Below are 25565 nucleotides of genomic sequence, written 5' to 3'. Positions count from 1 at the left end.
TAAAACTTGCCAATTCTTTTGCCTCACCACTAATCTTGCCATATTATATGTTTTTTTTCAATTTGGTGTGATCCTTAGCTTTCATGGTTAACCTTGATAGAATCCTTCTTCATCACTGGGATAGATCTTTGCTTCAAACCATAAACTAATTACCTAAGCATTTGCTATTGTTCCTCAACCATCTTTGCTGATGACCTCAGTCTACTCCAGCCAGCTCTGCCTCATTCCTTTGTATTTATCCTTAGTTAAGCTGAGTAAGTTGTTTCTGACCCAAATTCCCACCCCTTAAACCAAATGCCAAATTCTATCACGTTATAGTCACTGTTTCTGAGGGAATCTTTTACTCTGACAATATTTGTTACACATCGCTGGATTCCAAATTACCTGATTCCTGGTTGGATCTGCAACACTTTGTTCTAGGATTGTGTCCTGAATCCACTCTGTGCATTCTTTCTCATGGCTCTGCCAATCTGACTATCACAATCTACATGAAGATTAAAATCACCCATATTAATATACTGCCTTTGTTACATGCTGTCTTTATCTCCTCATTTATTTTCCATCTCAATGTCTAGCTACTGTCAGGGAGTCTTTAGACTACTCCTACCAGAATCTTTATGCCCTTTCTGTTTCACATGGATTCTACATTTTTTGATTCAAGATCATTTCTTGCTATTGCACTTTTTGCATCCCGTAACAATAATACTACTCCACCACTATTCTTTCCTGCCTGTCCTTTAAAAAGCTCATGTGCCCCTGAATTTTTATTTCACAACTTTGATCACCCTTAAATAAAGCCTCCTTAATGGCTGGTTGATCATATCTATTAACATGTATTTGTGTCATTAATTCACTTATTTTATTCCAAATATGAGAGCATTCAAATAAAGAATAATTCATTAATTCTGCCTGTTTACTACATTTTCCTCCGTTGACCCTATTGACTGCCATTTTTCTGTTTGCACATTCTATCCCTTCCTGTCCCACTCTTGAATCTCATTATCCAAATAGTTGATCTATAATAGAGTCAAAGAGTCATAGATTCATACAGACAGAAGAGGCCCTTCAGCCCATTGCGTCTGTACTAATCTCACTTTATAGCATTTGGACAATAGCCTTAACTGTTATGACATTTCAAGTACTCATCCAAGTACTTTTTAAAGTTTCCAAGGTTTTCCACCTTAACTGTCCTCCCAGGCTGTATGTTCCAGATTTCCACGACCCTGTGGGGGAAAAGCAAATTCCCTAAACCACCTGCCCTTCTCCTTTAAAATTATTCCATCTCATTCATTACCCTTGAACTATGGGGAACAGCTGCTTTCTATCCACCCTTCATAATTGTCAATCAGATCCCCCCTCAGCTTCCTCTGCTCCAAAGCAAACAACCTGAGCTTATCCAGCCTCCCTTCATAAAATGCTCCAACCCAGGCAACATCCTAGTGAATCTCCTCTGCACCCTCTCTATTGCAATCACATCCTTCCTGTATAATGACGATGAGAACTGCACACAGTACTCCAGGGGTAGCTTTTGTATAGCTAGAAATGCTACCTTATCCATTCGCTTTGTAAGCTTATGTTTCCCTTATCTTACTCCTTCCCTACTCCCCTAAATCTCTCCAGGGGTTCCAGTAATTTAATTCACCAGAACACTGACCCCAGCACCGTTCAAGCGAAGCCCATCCCTCCAGAACAGCTTCCTTCTTGCCCAGTCCTGGAGCCAGCTCCCCAAAAACTGAAACCCATTCACCCCAACAATCCTTGAGCCATATGTTTAATTTGACTTTATTCACCCTGTACCTGTCTGCCCAGGTACTAATCCAGAGGTTGGAGGTTCCGCTTTCAAATTTAGCCCCTAGATGTTTGAAATCCTTCAGCAGGACCTTCTTTCCAGCCCCACCAATGTCACAGGCATCAACGTGGACAACAACTATAGAATTTAAGGTTGGTAGCTAAATCACTCAGACTGAATAGACATCCCAGAGTTCTGAAGGAGGTAGCTGAAGAGATTGTAGAGGCATTGGTGGTGATCTTTCACCAATCACTGGAGTCAGGGAATGTCCCAGAGAACTGAAGAAAGGCAAATGTAACACCTTGCTTAAGAAGGGAGGGAATCAGAAGATATGAAACTGTAGGCTGTTTCGCCTGACCTCGGTCGTTGGTAAGATTTTAGAATCTATTATTAAGGATGAGATTGCAGAGTATTTGGAAGTGGATGGTAAATTAGGGCTGAGTCAGCACGGCTTTGTCAAGGGGTGGTCATGCCTGACAAATCTGTTAGTTATCTTTGAGGAGGTAACAAGGAATTAGACAAAAAAGAGCCAATGCATGTGATTTATTTGGCTTTCCAGAATACCTTTGACAAGGTGCCACACAGGAGACTGCTAAATAAAGCAAGAACCAATGGTGTTAGGGGCAAGGTACTGGCCTGGATAGTGGATTGGCTGACTGGCAGAGGGCAGAGAGTGGGGATGATAAAGGGATGTTTTTCAGGTCGGCAGAAAATGACTAGCGGGGGTCAACGTTGGGAACATAACTAATCGCTTAATACATTAAGAATCTGGATGAAGGAACTGAAGGTATTGCTGCTAAGTTTGCAGATGATACAAAGATGGGTGGAGGAACAGTTAGTATTGAGGAAGTGGGGAGGCTATGCAAGGACTTGGACAAGCTAGGAGAGTGGGCAGATTGAATAAGATGTGGAAAAGTGTGAGGTGATGCAGGTATTTTAGTACAAAGAACAGAGGTGCGGATTATTTTCTGAATGGGACAACATTCAGAAATCTGAAGCACAAAGGGACTTGGAATTCCTAGTTTGCAATTCTTTGCAGGCTAGTGTGTAGATTCAGTTGGCAGTTATGAAGGCAAATGCAATGTTAGAATTCATATTAAGAGGGCTAGAATGCAAGAACAGAGATGTACTGCTAAGACTACATAAGGCTCTGGTCAGACTGCATCTGCAATATTATGAGCAGTTTTGGGCCCTTTATATAAGGAAGAATATGCTGGTTTTTGACAAGGTTCAGAGGTTATAAGAATGATCCCAGGATGAGGGGCTTGTCATTATGAGGAGTAGTTGAGAACTCTGCATCTGTAATCAACGGAGTTTAGCACGATGAGGGAGGGATATGATTGGAACTTACAGAATACTGAGAAGCTAGGACGGAATGGTCATGGAGAAGATGCTTCCACTTGTAGAAGAGACTAAGACCCGAAGGCACAGACTCAGAGTGAAAGGATCACCCTCTAGAACTGAGTTGAGGAGGAATCCTTTTTCAGCCAAAGGGTGGTTAACCTGTGGAACCCATTGCCACAGAAGACTATGGAGGCCAAGTCATTCAAGGTATTTATGACAGAGTTAGAGAGGTTCATGATCAGTCAGGCAATCAAGGATTACTGGAAGAAGGCAAGAAAATGGGGTTGTGAAATATACCCATCATCATTGAATGGCAGAGCAAACTTGATGGGGTGAATGGCCTAATTCTACTTTTATATTTTTAGTTTCATGATCTCTCCTTACAGCTTCATGTTCTTCTCTTAGCAGACATCATTAACACTGGCACTGGGCAGGCAACACAGCCCCTGGGACTCCCCCTCAAGCGACAGAAAACAATATCTCTGGCCTGAATTACACTGTTCCCTCCCACAACTACATTCCTATTTCTTCCCCCTCTGGTTCCCTCTGCCAAGATGCTGTGGTCAGTTTGCTCATGCTCCCTGCAGTCCCCAGCTTACAAGAACCGTGGAACTCCATCTCCTAGCATTAACTGGTGCCCACATCAATCTATTACATTTCATGGCCTCTTTTTGTGGTGTCAATCCACAAATCACCACTTGTATTGGATTCAATTTTAAAATTTCCCATTGTGGGATTCGACCTTGGGCAAAGTATTGAAACGACACAGTCCAGTTGGCAGACATTCATTTTTCTAATGCTATCAGCCGTCCCTTTTTGATTGGTTACACAGTGCATTTGCTGTTTAGCTGTTTAAAGAATCAATCTCATCATAAGTGAGAGATAACACCATTCATCATTTGTGCTGTGTGTTGTGGCAAAGACAATCTTAAAGTATTGAGCATAATTCAGACTTGTGAAAAAACGTAAAGCCTCTGTTGGTTTATTAGCTTGGTTGTCCATATTAAAGCAGTCGACTTGTAAAAAGGCAAATCTTCCAGTGTACACTACAAGAAGCAATGACATTCTTCATAGAAATAGACATGCAATTTATTTTTTCCCAATATAGTTCAGATTTTGACAGTATTTTAAAAGTTGAGGGGAGAGGGAAGGGAAGTGGGGAAGTGGGGAAGTGGGGAAGAGGGGAACTTGATTGGTGATAGTTGCAGGATCACACCTGCGACTCCTCGTCTGTAAAATCTGTGGCCAAGCCAATGCGGTTGAGGAATGGAAATGTGGACAGATCAAAATTTTTTTCACAGAAGGAGAAATTTGGATATTAAGTTGTAGTACAAGGCTGCTCTTGCCACTCTGTGCATCCCATCAATCCAGTTCATGGAAACCTGTCTTAAAGCAGGAAAGAAATTCAATATCAAATAAAATTCAAATGCAAAGTCACACAAATCCCACTGAACAATCCTGAATTTGGCCAAAATTCTGGGGCTGCATTATCACCATGGCTCCGAATCCCCTCTTTGGAGGGCTTTAGTGATCCTGTGGAACTTTTTTGAGGAAGGTCAAGTCAGTTCATCTTGACAAATGTTTATCAACCAGCCATCATAATGAAAGGAAAATTGGAGTGAATTCATGATTAGTCAAATTCAGATGACCAGAAACTCCGATTCTGGCAAAATCTAGGCTTATAACATCATGGAGAGCATAAATAAAGTGAATTGTCAAAGTCTTTCCCACAGGATAGGGAAGTCCAAAACTAGAACGGCATAGGTTTGGGGTGAGAGGGAAAGATTTAAAAGGGTAGCAACAAATTACTGCAGATGTTGGAATCTGTCCTGAAGATAACAAGCGCTGGCAATTACAGCAGGGCAGACAGCATCCACGAAAAGAGGGAGAGCAAGCTAACATTTCAAGTCTAAATGATTCTTCATCAGAGCTGAAGTAAAGTGTGGAAGGGACAACATTATGCAATATTATGCGAGCTTGTGGGGACCTGGTGCGTTTGGGGTATGGGGTGTAGGATGCCGGTGATGAAAAGATGTTGATAGTTTGGCTTAAGTAATGGGAATGCAAGAATGGCAGAACAATGGTGTGTCTCCTGCCAGACTTGAAAGGACAGTAAATGGAATGGGAGGAGGGGAGGACATGATAACAAGTTAAAAAAAGGGAAGAAGTGTCCACAATTTAAAGCTGTTGAACCCAATATTAAGTCTAGAAGGCTGGAGGAGCAACATCTTATCTTCAGACTAGGCTCTTTACAGCCTTTTGGAGTTAATATTGATTGTGAACCTTTCTTCTGTTCCTTTTAGCTTGTTATCATGTCCTCCTCTCATCCTATCCCAAATACTGTCCTTTCAGATCTGGCAGATGATATATACCATTATTCTACCATTCTCACATTCAATCTCTTAATCTGAATTATCAACATCTTTTCTCCACAGCACTCTACACCACTAACCACCAACGGGCCCCAAACTATAGCATAAATGGCTGTCCCCTCCACACTTTACTTTGGCTCTGACCAAATGTCATCTAGACTCAAAACATTAGCTTACTCTCTCTCCAGGGATGCTGTCAGACCCACTGTGATCTCCGAGATTTAAAAAAGAACCTGAGGGGTAGTGTTTTCATACAGAGAGTGGTGCGTGTATGGAAGGAGCTGCCAGAGAAGCAGTAGAGGTGGGTACAACTGCAACATTTAAAAGACATTTGGACAGGTAGATGGATAGGAGGTGATGCGACAAATTCAGGCAATTGGGCGTGGTTCATTTTAGGAAACCTGGTTGGCATGGATGAGTTGGGCTGAAGAGCCTGTTTCCGTGATATATGACTGTGTGCTTCTATGACTCTAATTGTCAGCCATTCCAGCTGGTAGGACAGAACATCCAGTGGAAGGATGCTGTCACAAGCCGACTTTCTGTATTAATGGCTCCAGATTAGCTGAGCTGAGGAGGTTTGTCATCAACCAATTTCAATGGAATTAGATCATGCAAGCTGGAGCAGTGAATCTTCCCATCTCCGTTTCAATCCAGCAGGTAAGGGAAATTGCCTGGCAAAGCAGTAGCAACAAGAGATTTCCCTGCAACAAGGGATGGCTGCATTGATTCGGGGCAAGGTCCAGCAGTATCCTCCTCAGTAAGGGTGGGGCTATAACAGCAACAGGGCCAGGACAGACAATTAGCTGCAAAATAGTCCAACCCCAACCTGAGTGAGTATGTGCCAAGAAACATTTTTAATGCTGATGAAGCCAGTTTGTTTTTCCATCTTAATAAGATCAGTGTTTATCATTTCAAGATGAAATGTGGAATGTGAAGCAAGGAACTTTTCGTTGCTTTGGTCTGGATTATTGTAAATTGGCCAGACCCCTACATCCCCCAACATCACTGGCGTCAAGAGCATCAAGCCGGTGTTCTTGTTTCCTAATACCAAGGCCAAGCTCTTGCCAGAGGAGCTGTTTAGTAACCTGAAAATCAATGGCAACTGATGTCTCAGCTCAAGGTCAACAACATGGAGCAGGAGTACTCTTTAACTGTTCTAGAAGCTGTGATCATACCGAAGCCCTAGAAGATAGTGACAGAAGTCATATTTAACGGCTGCTTCCACTGCATTGAGTTCAAACAGGTGAACTCACAGTTCAACTGTGCAAGGAGGGGAAAGTGAGGACTGAAGATGCTGGAGATCAGAGTCAAAAAGTGTGGCACTGGAAAAGCACAGCCGAGGAGCAGGAGAGACAATGTTTGGAGCATAAGGAGCGCAACTCTTTTTTGTTCAGTTGTAGAATCCAGGGCAAACTGGCAAATTGAATACAATATTGGCTTGATGGTGGGAACCAGAGGGTATAGTGGAAGGATGCTTGTCGAACTGGAGGCCTGTGACTAGTGTAGTGCCTTAGGGGTTGATGCTGGGCCCAAATACTGTTCGTTATCAATATCAATGATAATGAATGAGAATGTACAAGGCATGATTAGTAGGTTTGCAGATGACACTAAAATAGGTGGTATTATGGACAGTCAGGAAGGTTGACAGAAATTGCCGCAGGACCTTGATTAGCTGGGGAAGTGGGCCAAGAAATAGCAAATGAGTTTAATATAGATAAGTACGAGGTCTTACATTTTGGAAAGTCAAATCAAGGTAGGAGTTTCATGGTTGAAAATGTGTTGCTGAAAAAGCGCAGCAGGTCAGGCAACATCCAAGGAACAGGAGAATTGATGTTTCGGGCATAAGCCCTATGCCCGAAACGTCGATTCTCCTGTTCCTTGGATGCTGCCTGATGTGCTGCGCTTTTCCAGCAACACATTTTCAGCTCTGATCTCCAGCATATGCAGTCCTCACTTTCTCCTTGAGGAGTTTCATGGTGAATGGTAGGGCTTTAAGGAGTGCAGTGGAACAGAGGGATCTTGGAGTTCAGGTGCGTGGTTCTCTGACAGTGGAGTCACAGGTAGACAGGGCAGTAAAGAAGGCTTTTGACACACTGGCCTTCATCAGTCAGGGCATTAAGTATAGAAACTGGGAAGTAATGTTGCAGTCATACAGGACATTGCTGAGGCTGCACTTAGAGTGTTGTGTTCAGTTTTGGTCACCTTGTTATGGGAAGGATGTTGTTAAACTGGAAAAAAGAGTGCAGAAGAAATTTACAAGGATGTTGCCTGGACTTAATGGTCTGAGTCATAGACAGAGGTTGGACAAACTAGGAGATTTTTCTTTAGAGCATAGGAGACGAAGGGGGGACCTTACAGAGATGTATAAAATCATGAGAGGCATGGATAGGGTGAATTTCATATTTTTCCCAGGTTTGGGGTATCGAGGACTAGAGGGACTAGAGTTTAAGTTTAGAGGGGAAAGAATAAAAGAGAACCTGAGGGGCAACTTTTTATCACAGAAGGTGGTACACATATGGAATGAGCTACCAGCAGAAGTGGTTGAGGTGTGTACATTAACAATATTTAAAAGGCATTTGAACAAATACATGGATAGGAAAGGATTAGAAGGGTATGGGCCAAGTGCAGGGAAATGGGGTTAGCATGGGTGGACATTTTGGTTGGCATAGACCAGTTTTGGTGAAAGGGCCTGTCTCTGTTCTGTAGGACTCTTTGACTCCATGAGGCTGGCATGAAAATTCTAGAAGAGGCAACTATTAAAATGTACACTGAAATGGACCATACCGCACACGGTACAATGGAGCTGATCGATGAAGCAATCGTAGGTGTAGTGCAATCTTCAGCCAAGAGCTCAATGCCACCACTCTCTGCTTGTTTCCATAGTGAAAGCCACAAAAGGCAGGAGGAATGCTCTGGGATTTTATACTGCAGCATGAAAACACAGTAAAGATTTTTGACTGTATTGGTGGCACTGCATTTGCATCGTATTTATCAGAAGACAGCACGCTAAGAAGAAAAAGATTGCTAAGCTTTTCCTGAACTGATGACACCATATTTCAGTTTTTACTGTACAAGTTCAAACCATTATAAGGTGTGACCAGATTGAAAAATAAAGGTTTAGTTCTAGGTTTAGTACATCAACTTTCAATTTTTCTGACTTCAAGCACATTTGTAGATAAATTGGATTACATTGAAGCTTTCTTGGCTAACTCAAAACTCCACTTAGCACGGATTTGTATGCTGGCTCCTGCAATTTGGCTTTTTTATGATTTTACTGTATTTAAGACATTATCACTTCCTGTTTGTGGAAAATTGCTCTGCATAAATTAACAGCAGCATTCCCCACATGCAACAATGACCACATTTCCAAAGGGTTTCATTTGTTTAAAGCTCTTTGGGGTCATTTTGTGGTATTGAAAAGCCTGAAAACGTGCAATCTTTTTTAAAAAAGAAACCTGCTTTCTTAATAAAACAGCAATTAATGTCGTGACGAAATGCAGAGATGAAAAAAAAATCTGAAAATAGTTCATAATAAAAGTAGTGGGCCTGAACATTACAGTAAGGCAACAATTTGTGAAGGGAAAGCAACTTGCACATCATGGATTTTGCCACATGCAAAATTCACTCTTGATGGTTAGGAATCATTGATGTGCCAAACAGGAGATGTATAGACTTCCTAAAATGTAACATGCTGGGTTTCAAAAATTAACTTTCAATTACTTCCTCTTAATATCCTCTTTTATTAGGTAGCTTTCAAAAGACTCCAGCGGTTTCTGTGCATCATATACCTTTATGTTTACTATATTGCTGATGATGACTTATGATAGCTTCACTGCTTTGGTGATTGATTTTATTTTGTCCCTGAGGGCGGAAGGGTTTTGTGTTAAACACTATTAACAAGTATCATGACAGCAGCATCCATAGAGACTGGGTCAGGCCAGGAGTCACACTGTGTAACCAATCACTGAGTTAAAATGTAGTTAGAAGGCATTTCTGTGTTTGAGGAAAAGCAGCACTCAACAGTGACCTTTACTGCTCCCCTTAATTATATTGCTTTGTAGCCATTACAAGGTCTGTTGGGTCTGAAAACCTGCTTCAAGGCTTGAAAGTGAAGATCCAACTCCACTGCTTCAATTAAAAGAAAAGTGAGAAAAGATGTTCCCTACATTGCAACAGTGACAACATTTCAAAAGAATTTAACTGGTTGTTAAGTGCTTTGGGAGTTGATGAGCTCATGAACAATATTCTCCAAATCCAAATCTCTCTTTTAATATAGAAGTTCAGTAGTTGCACTCAAAATTCACAACAAAGTAGGTTTTCAGAAGAATCATTTTATCATCATGTCCTGCTTGACATTAGAGAACACCACTAAGAACCTGTTAATGACAGCAATACTTCAGAGTAGCTCATGAAGAATAAGGGATCCAACAACAAACTGATCACATCCAAGATCTGCGATTGGCAGAAAGTTAAACAGTTCACTGCAAGAGGAAGTTCCACAAATATCCTCATCCACAATAATGGATGAGCCAAATGCATTAGTGCGAAAGTTGGGACACTGCAACATCTGCATCCCTTTTCAGCCAGACGTGCTGACTGGATGATCCATGTCAGTCTACACCCGAGGTTCCCAGCATGGCACACACACCAGTCTTCAACCAATTTGATTCTTTCCATGTGATATCAAGCTGAAGTATTTGGATGCTGTAAAAGCGATGTCTCTGTCAACATTTCAGCAGGTTTTAGAAAATATAAAGCTGGATAAATCTCTGGGACTTGATCTAGTGTATCCCAGGATGTTGTGGGAAGTTAGGGAGGAAATTGCGGGACACCATACTGAAATATTTGTGTCATCTATAACTACGGGTGAGGTACTAAATGACTGCGGAGTGGCTGACGTTGTGCCTTTGTTCCAGAAGAGATGTAAGAAAAAGTCTGGGAACTGTAGATCTATGAGTCAGACTTTAGTGGTGGGGGAAATTGTGTCTCACAAACTTGATTGAGGTTTTGAGGAAGTAATCAAGATGTTTGATGAGGGCAGAGTGGTCCACATTTATTTGGGCTTTAATAAAGCCTTTGACAAGGTTTTGCATTGTAGACTAATTAGTAAAATTAGATCACATGGGATTCAGGGTATGTTTGCCAATTGGGTACAAAATTGGCTTCACAACAGGAGACAAAGAGTGGTGGTGGAGGGTTGTTTATCAGACTGGAGCCTGTTACCAGCGGTGTTCCATAGGGATCAGTACTGGTTGTTTCCCATTTATTAGATTACTTACAGTGTGGAAACAGGCCCTTCGGCCCAACAAGTCCACACCAACCCACCGAAGCGCAACCCATCCAGACCCATTCCCCTACATTTACCTCGTCACCTAACACTACGGGCAATTTAGCATGACCAATTCACCTAACCTGCACATTTTTTGGATTGTGGGAAGAAACCGGAGCACCCAGAGGAAACCCATGCAGACATGGGGAGAATGTGCAAACTCCACACAGAGAGTCGCCAGAGGTGGGAATTGAACCCGGGTCTCTGGCGCTGTGAGGCAGCAGTGCTAACCACTGTGCCACTGTAACACCCACAACTTTATATAGGAAGCACTATTAGTAAGTTCGCAGATGGCACCAAAGTTGGTGAAATCGTCAACAGTGAAGAAGGTTTTCTAAGATTAAAAAGAGATCTTGTTCAGTTGTGTAGGTTAGGAGGATTAGCCATGGGAAATGCAGGGTTATAGGATCGGGGGTGGGGGGGGGGGGGGGGGGGTGGGGGAGTGAGTGGGATGCTTTATGGATGGTTGATGTGGACTTGATGGGTTGAAGGGCCTGCTTGCACAATGTAGGGATTCTAGAATTCTATGATGTTGTCAGGTTTAAGTTACAAAGAGAGGCCAGATAGGCTGGGACTTTGTTTCCTCTAGAGCATGGGAGGTTGAGGAGTGACCTTACAGAGGCTTAGCAAATCATGAGTGGTATAGATAAGGTGAATGACAGGTAGCTTTCAACTAGGGTGGGGGAGTTCAAAACGAGGGGGCTTATTTTTAAGCTGAGAGGAGAAAGATTGAAAAAAGACAGGAGGGGCACTTTTTTTACGCAGAGAGTGGTTCATATGTGGTTCCTGGTGGCACTGTGACTCAGTGGCTAGCACTGCTGCCTCACAGCACCAGGAACTCAAGTTTGAAACCTGACTCGGATGACTGTCTGCGTGGAGGTTGCACGTTCTCCCTGTGTCTGCATGGGTTTTGTCCGGGTGCTATGGTTTCCTCCCATAGTCCAAAGATGTGCAGGTTAGGTGAATTGGCCATGCTAAGTTGCCCATAGTGGTCAGAGATGTGTAGGCTATGTGCAATAGTCAGGGAAAGTGTAGAGTAATTGGGTAGGGGATTGTGTCTGGGTGGCATACTCTTCATAGGGTCGGTGTTGACCTGTTGGGCCAAATGGCCTGTTTTCACATTGTAGGGATTCTATGATTCAATGAACTTCCAGAGGAAGTGGTGGATGTGGATACAGTTGCAATGTTGACTAGACATTGAATAATTACATGAATAAGAAATGTTTGGAGGGGTATGATCCAAGAGCAAGCAGGTGAGACTAATTTAGTTGGGATTATGGTCGGCATGGACTGGTTGGCCTGAAGATTCTGTTTTGATGTTGTATGACTCTACAACAAGGCGTTTGACAAGGTTCCTCATGGTAGACTAGTTAGCAAGGTTAGATCTCATTGATACAGGGAGAACGAGACATTTAGATACAGACCTGGCTCGAAGGTAGAAGGGGAGAAGGCAGAAGGTAGAGAGGGTGGTGGTGGAGAGCTGCTTTTCAGACTGGAGGCCTGTGACTAATGGTGTGCCACAAGGATTGGTGCTGGGTTCACTGCTTTTCATAATTTATATAAATGATTTGGATGTCAACATAGGAGGTATAGTTAATAAGTTTGCAGACGACACCAAAATTGGAGGTGCAGTGGACAGTGAAGAAGGTTATGGGCAGCATGGTGGCACGGTGGTTAGCACTGCTGCCTCACAGCGCCACAGACCCGGGTTCAATTCCCGCCTCAGGCGACTCTCTGTGTGGAGTTTGCACATTCTCCCCGTGTCTGCGTGGGTTTCCTCTGGGTGCTCCAGTTTCCTCCCATAATCCAAAAATGTTAGGTGAATTGGCCATGCTAAATTGCCTGTAGTGTTAGGCGTAGGGGAATGGGTCTGGGTGGGTTGCGCTTCAGCAGGTCGGTGTGGACTTGTTAAAAAGTGGGCGGCACTGTGGCAAACAGCACCAGAGACTCGGGTTCATTTCCCACCTCAGGCAACTGTCTGTGTGGAGTTTGCACATTCTCCCCGTGCCTGCGTGTGTTTCCTCCGGGTGCTCCGGTTTCCTCCCACAGTCCAAAAATATGCAGGTTAGGTGAATTGGCCATGCTAAATTGCTCATAGTGTTAGGTGAAGGGGTAAATGTAGGGGAATGGATCTGGGTGGGTTGCGCTTCGGCGGGTCGGTGTGGACTTGTTGGGCTGAAGGGCCTGTTTCCACACTGTAAGTAAGTAATCTGTTACCTCAGAGTACAATGGGATCTTGATCAGATGGGCCAATGGGCTGAGGAATGACAGATGGAGTTTAATTCAGATAAATGTAATGTGCTGCATTTTGGAAAATCAAATCAGAGCAGGACTTATACATTTAATGGTTAGCTGCTGGGGAGTGTTGCTGAACAAAGAGACCTTGGAGTACATATTCATAGTTCCTTGAAAGTGGAGTTGCAGATAGATAGGATAGTAAAGGAGACATTTGGTATGCTTTCTTTTATTGGTCAGAGCATGAAGTTCAGGAGTTGGGAGGTCATGTTGCGGCTGTACAGGACATTGGTTAGGCTATTTTTGTAATATTGCGTGCAATTCTGGTCTCCTTCCTATCGGAAGGATGTTGTGAAACTTGAAAGGGTTCAGAAAAGATTTATAAGGATGTTGCCAGGGTTGGAGAGTTTGAGCTCTAGGGAGAGACTGAACAGGCTGGGGCTGTTTTCCCTGGAGCATCAGCGGCTGAAGGTGACCTAGTGGAGGTTTATGAAATCATGAGGGGCATGGGTAGGATAAATAGACAAAGTCTTTTCACTGGGGTAGGAGAGTCCAGAACTAGAGGGCATAGGTTTAGGTTGAGAGAGTAAAGATATGAAAGGGGCCTAAAGGGAAACTATTTCATGCAGACGGTGGTGTGTGTACAGAATGAGCTGCCAGAGGAAGTGGTGAAGGCTGGTACAAATACAACATTTAAAAGGCATCTGGATAAGTATAAGCTTAGAGGAAGGGGTTCATAGGGATATGGGCCAGGTGCTGGCAAATGGGGCTAGATTAGGTTGGGATAGCTGGTGGGCATGGACGGGTTGGACTGAAGGCTCTGTTTTTGTGCTGTACATCTCTATGACTCTATGACTCTAAATGTACCAAAGACTTGTTCTCTGATGCGGCTATAATATTAGTATCATAATGATAACATAAAATGCAGCCAAGATATGTCCTGTGCGCAAGAAGCAGCACAAATCTAACCTGGTCAATTACAGCCCTGTCATAGTATCATAGCAACAGGAATAGGCTTCTCAGCCCCTTGAGCCTGTTCTAACATTCAATCAGACCATGGATGATCAGTGGCTTCAATCCATATGCATGCCTTAGGCCGATATCCTTTAATATCTCTGCTTAACACAAATTTATCTAGCTCAGATTTCAAATTAACAATTGATCCTGCATCCACTGCCATTTGGGGAAAAAACATTCCAAACATCTTTCACCACGTGTCTGGAAATGTTTGCTAACATCTCTCTTGAATGACCTGGCCCAGACTGTTAGAATTTGATAGGTGTTTGTGGGTTTTCAAGGTGCTGTCTGTGGGCTTTGATGAATTTGTAGATAGTACACACTGCTTTGACTGAGTGTTGGTGGTGGGGGGAGTGGATGCTTGTGGATGTGGTACCAATCAATGGACAGCTTTGTCCTGGATGATGTCATGCTTCTTGAGTGTTGTTGTATTCCATCTCATTCCTGACTTGTGCCTTGTAGATAGTGGACAGGCATTAGGGAGTCAGGAGGTAAATTACCACTGAAATATTCCTAGCCTTTGACCTGCTCTTGTTGCTATTGTATTTATATAGTGAATCCAGTTGAGTTTATGTTCGATCGTAACTCCCAGGATGTTGATAGGTGATTTCTTGTGCACTGCAATAACTCGCAACAGTCTTTCAGCAGTGCCTTCCATATCCTCAAGTACTACCATTCAGAAGGATATGGGTAACAGATGCATGGGAACACCTCCAGCTTCAAGTTGCCCTCCAAGCTACACACCATCCTCACCTGGAACAATAGGGTCATTCATTCTTTGTTGCTGTGTCAAAATCCTGGATGCCCCTTCCTAACAGCTCTGTGGGTGTTTCTCTATTTCAATGACCGCAGTGGTTCAAGAAGGTAACTCACCATTGCCTTTTTCAGGGATAAGCAATAAATGGTGGCCTAGTCAGTGACACCCACAACCCATGAACAAATAAAAATAGGTCTATTTGATATTTAATTGGAGGAAATAAGAGGTGTGTTTTGTTGTTTCATTGTTTTCAGGGACAGAACCTTTACCTTTGAATAGTGAAGACAAAACAGAAAGAAAGAGTAGAAAGGACAGATTTATAAGTTGCAACCTGAATGTTCACAAAAGCTGCCGAACAGCTGCCAAAATGCTAACAATCCAAAAAAGTTTGACAACTTGAGTAACAACAGGCAATTCAGAAGTCCGTGACAAAGTATTTCTTCACAATCCTGCTCCCAGATCAGTTCAGGACAATTGCGTTTCACAAACAGAAACTCCAACAAGTATTGAATCCCTTTGTGCATATGAAAATGGACCAGCACCTGTTCCTGGTGTAAATGTTGGATGTTATTTTTACTGCCAACACCAATATTCAATCACTGCTGATGCCAAATGCATACATATGTGTTGTCTTCTGTATTGAACACTTGGATACCCCTTTTGCATCTTAAAAATCCGTGCTGCACCATTTAATTTCAAAGCCATTTGGATTTTCTAGTTAGATGATTCCTCTGTATTGGTTAGAGGGAAGATTAAATGATTATATTAGCCTTTGGTGGTGCTCTTTCAGTGTTATTCTGCATTCTATCATGTTAACAACACCACATTGAGATAACAACATGTCTTTATCCAGTTCATATCTAGAATGGAAATGTTAATACTGCAGTACAAAAATTGTGCTGAAAGCCTAGAGTGCTCATTTAAAATGGCTATCATTATTTGATCTGGCAAATAGACTGTATTTAATGGCAAAAGGATGAAGGAAGGCTAGTTCATCAGCAATAGCTACCTGAAATCTGTGTAATTGTCTGTGATATATTGAATCTATGCTTCAATGATTCTAATTACAGCTGTTAGCTGTTGCAATTAGTTACTGCTTTCGCTCAAGCTTGCCATTGGTGCTGAAATTCTGCTTTCGTAGCACTTTAGAGTCATGGACAAAGGACTATTTCGGTTTTTTATGAGGGCATCAGAAAACACAATGATTTTTTTCATGCTGTAAATTATGAGTCACAATTAGATCTTTGATCTTTGCACCAAAGTGAACTGGACAAAAAGAAAGAGCCAGTGTAAGGGTGCAGAACAAATTTGGTTTTAACTGTAATTTCCTGCCCAGTTCCCTCTCTGCTTATTCAAATCCATTCTCTGTGATGTGATGATAAAATTAGGAGATGGAAGTACTAAATATTGAAATATCTTGAGATTCCAAAATCAATGCTTCATTTTTTTTTAAGATTCTGTACTAATGGCATCCTTTTATACTCATGTCTTTACTGGATCCAGCCGGCCAGATGGAATGCCAGTAAATTTATTATTCTGGACTTTTACCATGGCCCAGTCACTCCATTTCTAATGAAGGGCTTTTGCCCGAAACATCCATTCTCCTGCTGCTCGGATGCTGCCTGACCTGTGTTTTTCCAGCACCACACTCTCGACTCTGATCTCTAGCATCTGCAGCCCTCACTTTCCCCCAGTCACTCCATTCCTGAGCAGTGTCTTGAAGTGTGGCAAAAGTAGCTACTTGAGGGACCTATAGGTCGAAAAGTCATCACCAGCCTCAGGGCATGAGAACAGCAGCTGGAAAATTTCAGCTGTTTTTCTGTTGTAGAAAATAGGAATCCTATTTAATAGGAATCCTAGGCATACAGAGACGAGAGAGATTCAGTAAGTGGAGCGTATTAATGATTTAGATATAAAGCTATTGAGGGTGGTGTCTATGTTCACAGATGGTACTAATATAGGAAACATAGGGAGGAATTTTATGGGATTCAGGGTGTTTTTGCTTGCAGTTTGGTAGGAAAAAGGAATTCTGGCATTGCATTGGGAGCGAGAAGAAGAGTCAAGGGCAAAAGTGCAGGAAATTGGTAAGGGCTCCATCATAGTTGAGGCTATTGATTTTAAAAAGTCTGCCCCAAGGTAGTGGGGAAGGTGAGGAGCTGGTGAGCAGGCCACTTCTAGGGGAGACCTTGAGCTGAGAATGAGAATTCCACCCCTCGGAGAGGTTCCCACTTGAGAGCTAATTGTTGCTATTGTAATATTCTTTATAGTAATTAGTTCAGGAAGAGGAGCAATTGGAACAGATGGTCAGGGAGTCCAGAACTAAAGACAAATGGAGTGCTCACATTAATAAAGGAAATCTTGAGATGCAAATGAGTATTTGTTGCAGATGTAAAAGTAAAACTACACATCAGCTCTACTGAGAGGAAACCCAAGCAATTGTGGGAGGGGATATGCAGGATTGTAATCAAAATAAAGGGCCTGTTCATTAGGCTTTCATTGACAGGGGGATCGAGTTTAAGAGCCACAAGGTTGTGCTACAGCTCTACAAATCCCTGATGAGACCACACTTGGAATATTGGGTCCAGTCCTGGTCACCCCACTATAGGAAAGATACAGAGGCTTTGGAGAAGGTGCAAAGCGAAGAGAGGTTGACTTAGCTCAAACTTTTCCCTCTGGAGAGAAGGAGGAAGAGAGGTGACCTGATTGAGGTGTACAAGGTAATAAGAAGCATGGACAGAGTCAATAGCCAGAGACTTTTCCCAGGGCAGGGTTGACTGGTGTGAGGGGTCATAGTTATAAGATATTAGGAGAAAGGTATGGAGGGGATGTCAGAGGTAGGTTCTTTACGCAGAGAGTTGTGAATGCATGGAATGCATTGCCAGCTGTGGTTGTGGAAGCAAAGTCATTAGGGACATTTAAGCAACAGCTGGACATACACATGGACAGCAGTGAATTGAGGGGTGTGTAGGTGAGGTTATTTATTTTACATTAGGATTAACTCTCGGCACAACATTGTGGGCCGAAGGGCCTGTTCTGTGCTTTTTTTTCTATATTCTATTCATACTTGTTAAACACAATGTTGATTCTGAAGGCCATAAGTACCTAGATGAGAAATGAGGTAGTGTTCCTCCGGTTTGTGTTTACTTCATTGGACGCTGCAGCAGGTCTAGAATGGTAATGGTAGCATGGGAGCACCATTGTGAAATGGTAAGTGATTGAAAGGTCACCCTCATTCTTATGGATGCAGCAGAGGTGTTCTTCAAAGCAGTCATGCAGTCTGCATTTGGTTTCATGAATGTAAAGGAGAACACATTGTAAGCATTGAAAGATGTAAAAGTAAACCACTGCTTTACCTGGAAGTGGGTTCAGGGCCATGGACTGTGAGAAGGGAGGAGGTGAAAAGGACAAATCTCACACCTTCTGAGATTGCATACAAAGGTGTAATGGGTGTGGGAGGAGCTATTAACAGTAATGAAGGTGTGGACCAGTGTGTTGCAGAGGGACCAGTCCCAAAAGAATGCTGACAACAAAGGGGAGGGGAAGGTGTGTTTGGTGATGTTATCTTGCCAGAAGTGGCAGAAATGGCAGAGAATTATCCTTTGAATTCAGAGTATTGGGGATTGGGGGCAAAAAGTGAGGGCAAGGGGAACCCTATCATTCTTCTGAGAGGAAGGGGATGAGGGTAGAGGTACGATAAACAAATTGGACACAACTGAGGGCCCTAACAGCCACAGGTGGGGGTAGGGTGAGTCCTTGGCTGAGGCAAAAGGAGGTCACTTTGGAAATAGCTTGGTGGAAGGTGACATCATTGGAGCATATGCAATAGAGATGGAGAAATTGGGAGAATGGAAGGAGTCCTTGAAGGAAGCAGGGTGTGAAAGAGTGCACTCAAGGTAGCTGTGGAAGTTGGTGGGCTGGTAATCAAAATTGGTCGATAGCCTATCCCCAGAAATGCAACCAGAGAAGTCAAGAAAAGGAAAGGAAGAATCAACGATGGATAAAGTGTCAATGACAGAAGGATTAAAAATGGAAGGAAAATTGATTAATTTTCTAATTCTTCAGGACAGCAGAAAGCGACATGAATGAAGTCACAGAATAAAAGAATTATTATAGTGCAGATTGAGGTCTTTTAGCCCATGGTACCTGTCCCAGTTCGATTATTAAGTGCCAATCCCCTTCCCTATCCCCATATCCCTGCATACCATTACTATCCAAAAATATACCCAATTCCCTCTTGCCTGCACCACCAATATACTGGAGAAAGAATTGTAGGTGGTGGACCAAGGAATGTTCCACATATCCCACAGTGTGACAAACATAAATTGAATAAACCATAGCTACACCTCTGACTTGAAGACAAGTTAAAGAAGTTGTTCAAAGTGAGAACTAGCTCAACCAGGCAAGGAGGGTGGTGATGGGTAGGGATTGCTTAAGCTATTTTTCAAGGAAAGTGCAGAGAGACTTCAGACCATCCTGTTGGGGGATGGGTGTTTGCAGCAATTGCACATCAGTGATAAAACGTTGGGCCGGAAAACTGGAAAATTGTGGAACAGAAGTATCAGAAAAATCACAAATATGAGAAGAGACTTAACAAAAGGGGACAAATACAGTCAAATACACTGAACAAATATGTTCAGTGGAGCAGGACCAGGCTGAAATGAATGATCTACCAAGGTAATCACGTTTGTGGGTTTTGAGCAGAAATTCGAAGTGGGCTATGTGAGTAGGAACACTGTAAGATGAGACGCTGTGGCGGGGAGACATTAAGAAATGATGAGGTTGGTGACGGTCATGGATATATTTTGGAATGGGGGCAAAATTGTCAAATGGATTTTAATTTTGCTAAGTATGTAAATGTAATAGTTCTATTTTGAATGTAGAAGAGCAGGTGAATTTGAGAGTTTAGATGTGTGAAATCGCAAAAAACATCAGCGTGGATATCGTTACAGAAGTGGTAATGCAACATTGGGTTTTATAACAGAATGATAGTAGTTGAAGGGTCAGTTTTTACTTTTGGCAGCAGGAAGAGGGAAATGTAACACACTCCAATAAAGCATCAAATTGTCAATTTGTGGTTGTCCAGAGAGATCAAGGCGAATTATAGATACATTGTAAGCCAGCTTCCTCACCACTTTCCCCTTATTTCCCCTTGCTCCATTCCAAACTTGCAGTTATTACCAGTGCTAGGTTTTCATGCCTTGTTTTAGATTCTACAACATAATCAGCTCGTCAGATTTTGAGTTAATATAAAACTTAATTTGGCAGAGCAGGCTCGAAGGGCCAAGTGCCCTACTCTTGTACCTTGGTTGCATGTTAATCTGATTTGTTGTTGCACTTACATTCACAATATATCTGAATCAAATGTTATTATGAATACATCACTAGTAGGTGCTGAGAATCAGAACTGTGGGCTGGTATGTTGTGAGACAGAGGGGTAAAAGCTGCAGTTATAGTTGGAATTTTAAAATTCCCTAGCTCTCAGAATGACTTTATTGTTGATGAAATATTTAATATATCATTAAAAATCATACAGATCCCGCCACCTTCCATAACAGAATCTGTGGGACCAGTCAACAGTAAAATGCAAACAATTTCTCGTCAAAGTTGCACTGGTGGGGAATCAGCAGTTTTTCTCTGATAAACCACGATATATTAGATTAGATTAGATTAGAACAATACAGCACAGAACAGGCCCTTCGGCCCACGATGTTGTGCCGAACACTGTAGATTACTTACAGTGTGGAAACAGGCCCTTCGGTTTAACAAGCCCACACCAACCCGCCGAAGCGCAACACACCCAGCCCCATTCCTCTACGTTTACCCCTGCCCCTAACACTATGGGCAATTTAGCGTGGTCAATTCACCTAACCTGCACAATTTTGGACTGTGGGAGGAAACCGGAGCATCCGGAGGAAACCCACACAGACACGGGAAGAATGTGCAAACTCCACACAGTAGTTGCCTGAGGCAGGAATTGAACCCGGGTCTCTGGCGCTGTGAGGCAGCAGTGCTAACCACTGTGCCGCCCACATATATTTTGGATGAAAACCTCTCCCAGTAATTTGAACATTTCACAGTGTTAACATTCCTCATCATCATCAACTCAGAAATGCATAGAGGCTAATTGATAATAGACGATCATGCTTACATTCTTCCATTATTCCTTCAGAACTAGTCAATGTATTATAACATTAATATTTAGCTGGGAGAACACTCACATCAGACTGGACATTGATTAGCATGACTGTCCTTTAACACATTCATTAGGATTGGTAGTTTGTGGCTTGTACTTGGAAGGTAATAGATTGGTTTCGTATTAATGTATTGGATTTTGTATCATCTTATATATCATAAAATTTCATAGTTAAGTACTATGACATAAGAATTCCTATCAGAACATCTTTATTATGGCTAGTGTCTTGCAATAAAAATGATTCAATGAGGCTTACAACATTGCCGGGAGAGGGGAAGTGAAAATTCTTGATAAATTACCTAATTTGGAGACTCATTAGTGCGATTTGCTTGGAATGATTCAACTGTAAAACTTCACTCTCAATTACAGATGGCAAAAAACTTACATTAAGACAAGTAGCAGATTCTAGATATATGGTCTCAGATTTTGCAGTGTATTTTGAATTCTACTGCTAAATTTTTGATGTTTCACCTCCCCCCACCTTTTCTAATGGATTTGTTTAAATGACAGATCACAAGTTAACACTTTGCATGATGGACTCATGACATCGTTCAAAGGATGAAAAAGCTTGGAAGCAGTTTTTTTTAAATGTAACATTTAAACCTTAAAACATAGTCAGGAGAAATTTCTTGGTGCTTTTAACTGATGAAGACTGGAAACTGCAATGTGCAAGCTAATGAATGTTTATTGATTTTTTTATGCTATTTATGGAAATAAGGTTCAGTTGATGTCAATTAGACACTTCTGTTAGATGCTAGTTCCATTTGATGAGACATCTGCCAACGTAATTGATGTATTGTTTTCATTGTTTTCATGGGATTTGGAAATTACTGGATAGGGTAAGAACAAAGTTACTGATAACAAAAGAGTGGTGGAAATCATACCCAGTCAGGTAGCATTCATGGAGTTAAAAATCACACAACACCAGGTTGCAGTCCAAAAGGTTTAATTAGAAGCACTAGCTTTCAGAGCACTACTTCTTCATCAGGTGGTTGTGGCTTCATCACAACCACCTGATGAAGGAGCGGCTCTCCGAAAGCTAGTGCTTCCAATTAAACCTATTGGACTATAACCTGGTGTTGTGTGATTTTTAACTTTGTACACCCCAGTCCAACACCGGCACCTCCAAAGCATTCATGGAGAGAGAGGAAGCTAATGTTTTGAGTCCAGATGACTCTTCATCAGAGCTGATGTGAAGTGTGGAGTGAACAGCACTTATGTTATAGAGTAATTGGTGAGTTGGAGTGCTGGGAAGAAAGGGTGTTGATAGTATGGATTAAGTGATTCAAATGTGAGAATGGCAGAACAATGGTGTGCCTAATTGCCAAACTAAAAAGAACAGATAGTTCCATTGGAGTGTGGATTAGGAGAGGGGACATGATGAAAGAGAATGTACCAAGTCAGGCTAAAAAAAAGGGAAGAAATGGGAGTGAGTTCACAATCAAAGGATGTTGAACTCATTAGTAAGTCCAGATGGTTATAAAGTGCATAGTCTGAAGATGAGATATTGTTCCTCCAGTTTGCATTGTGATTTGCTGGAGCATTGCAGCATGCCAAGGACTGACATGTGGGCATGCGAGCAGGACACTGTATTAAAATGACTGACAATTGGGGTCCTACTTGCACACCAGTCCGAGGTGTTCTGCAAATGGTCACCCAGTCTGCAATATAGGGCAGGTCACATTGGGTGCAGTGAATACAATACATCAGACTGCTTGGGTCCTTGGATGGTGAGCAGGGAGGAGGTGAAGGGGCAAGTGTTGCACCTTCTGCGGTTACACAGGAAGGTGTCATGTGGGATTGGGTGGAACAGACTAGGGTGTCCTGGAGGGAACAATTCCTGTGAAGTGCAGGCAACGGGAGTGAGGGAAAGATGTGTTTGGTGGTGGCACTTCTGCTAAAGTTATCTGAAATGGCGAAGAATGATCCTTTGAATGCGGAGGCTGTTGGGGTGAAAAGTGAGGACAAGGAGAACCTGCTCATGCTGTTGTGAGTGATGGGAAAGGTCAAGGACGGAAGCACGTGTGATAGATCGGATGAGGTTTAGGGCCCTGTGAACCACAGTGGGCGGGAAACCCCAGTCATGGAAGAAGGAAGCCTTGTCAGTAGCACTGTTTTGGAAGGTGGCATCATCCATACAGATGCAACAGAGGTGAAGGAACTGGGAGAATGGAATGGAATCCTTGCAGGGGTGTGAAGAGCTGTAGTGAAGGTAACTATGGGAATCCGTGGCTTTGTAGTGGATAACCATGGACAGTTTATTCCCTGAAATGAAGACAGAGAGGTCAAGGGAAGGAAGGGAAGTGTTGGAGACGGAACATGTAAAAGTTATAGAGAGACAGAAATTGGAGGTAAATAAACAAATCTTTCGAGATCCAGATGAGAACATGAAGCAGAACTTAACAGTCATTGATGTGAATATGTATCAACTTTGAATACAATCTGAAGCCAAGCATAACCTCTCAGGACCACAAGAGAATAAAACAACTAGAGAAAAACGCAACAAAAAGCAGCAGAGGTAGGACAACTTGAGACACAGGACAAAAACTCTTGTCAACCTTAAAGCCAGAGCAGAAGATCTGGTCAAAGGACAGAAAGTCAGAAACCACTGTCATCAGACAAATGGATGTACCAAAGTCTTATATTGTCCAAATGCTTGAAAGGGCACTCAGGAAGAAGAGGAAGGCATTGATCACTCTCAAACTAAGAATTTAGACTAAGAATAATTATCAGATAATATGGGACACCCATCGCTGTACTACATCAGACAGTGCATATAGAGGGACAACTAATCCAGGCACAGTGCAACAACATAACTGCTGTGCTGAACTCAGGCTAAATAGATCAAGAAGTCCAGTCAAAAGTCTCCTGATTGTCTCGGCCTATGGGGTTGGACTTTTAAGTTGGGAATGGGGAATGTGATAATGATATAATTCCATAGAGATCAGTATGCCATCACCAAGTCACCCTTTATTTACACATGTGTAGTACCTGATACTGATCCAACTTCAGACTGAGCTGAACCTCTGACACTCCTGTTTATATCTATCAGGCAGGGCTCTCTGACTGGACCACATTAACAGCCCAATCAAGGAACTATACTCTATGGTGTCCATCTGGCTGACGTTATTACATTCACAATAGATAGCAATGATAATTGTAGCAATAATGATTATAATGAAGTTGTTGATTACAAAAAACATGCAGTACGTCAAAGTACTGTCATTATATTGGCCAAGTAAAAACAAATTTGGGAGGCATGTGGCATACGAGACTCATGTAATTAAAATGAAACTTTTCAAGAGATGGGGACATCAGTGGTTGCCACAGCATGTATCTGTCCTCATTAATTGCCATGGAAAACATGGTGGTGGTGGTGAGCTGCCTTCTCAAACTGCTGTAGACCTTGGTATGTGGGGGCACCCACAATGCTATTAGGCAGGGAGTTCCAGGGTTTCAACCCAACAAGGAATAATGGCAATGATCTTCCAAGTCAAGATAGTGTGTGGCTGAAGGGAAACTTGCAGATCATGGTGTTTCCATGCATCTGCTGTACTTGTCCTTCTTGGTGGTTTTGAAGATGTTATCAGAAGTGACTTGGTGAATTACTGCATTTGTCTTGTGAATGGTACATACTGCTGTTGCCTTTATATTGGTGGTGAAGGGAGTGAATGTTGGACAGATAGATAGATGTGGTGCCAGTCAAGTGGGCTGTTTGGTCCTGAATGGTGTCAAGCTTTTTGATTGAGAGCTGCCCTATCCGTGGCAAGGGCAGCAGATGCATGAAAGTCATGATGCTATAACTGATGACATGACTTTGACACCAGCAACAGAGAAGACACCAATCCAGAACGGGCACATGAAGAGCAGAATGTTAAACACTACGGTAAGAGAGCTGTATATAAAGGAGTGTTACTCTACAGGAGGAGTTGAGGAATCTTCCTTAGAGATAAAGAGCAAGGCCTCAGGGAAATGTATGTGTAGACTCCAACAGCCTGTGATATTCCAAACTCAATGTGCAGGGAACAATACTGAGTTAAAACACAGGCTAAAGCCATTCGAGGTCTTCAATATGCTGCTCACAATTTGTAAACGCAAAATTCCATAATTCCACAAAAAACTTATTGTGTCTAATCTGTATGGAAAGCTTTGAAAGGAGCTATAAATGTTTTTTTCCAACAATCAACACATTTTAAAATGTAAATGTGATTATTGCACTGTTTCTTAATTGTTGGTGTTTCTAGTCCTTCAAATTATTTTATTTGTAAATATATTTGAATATTGTCTATTATATTTAAAAGCTGTGGCCAAAGTCGTGAATCAATTCAACAAGAGGTTGGAAATGTAAAGTTCTTCCACCATTATTTAATAGTTTAGAGGTCTTTTAGATGGTCATTTTATTCATATGAAGAGTTGATGTGGCAATAATGATGGAAATTGTGACATAACTTCGCTATTATTACTGTCTACTTTCAATATATTTGATGTGGAGGAGCTGGTGTGGGGCAGGGCTGGGCAAAGTTAAAACT

General features: G+C 42.2%; 1 protein-coding gene across 2 annotated transcripts in view; it reads left to right on the top strand.

Annotated features, from left to right (window-relative positions):
• The window catches only part of dcc (DCC netrin 1 receptor), a 1336447-nt gene that overhangs the window by 1124895 nt on the left and 185987 nt on the right, over positions 1–25565 (top strand). The window lies entirely within an intron of this gene.

The sequence above is a fragment of the Chiloscyllium punctatum genome, chromosome 1 (assembly GCF_047496795.1).
Source record: "Chiloscyllium punctatum isolate Juve2018m chromosome 1, sChiPun1.3, whole genome shotgun sequence".
Lineage (NCBI taxonomy): Eukaryota > Metazoa > Chordata > Chondrichthyes > Orectolobiformes > Hemiscylliidae > Chiloscyllium > Chiloscyllium punctatum.
Note: the sequence above shows the minus strand (reverse complement) of the source record. Positions and strands in the feature narration are given on the sequence as shown.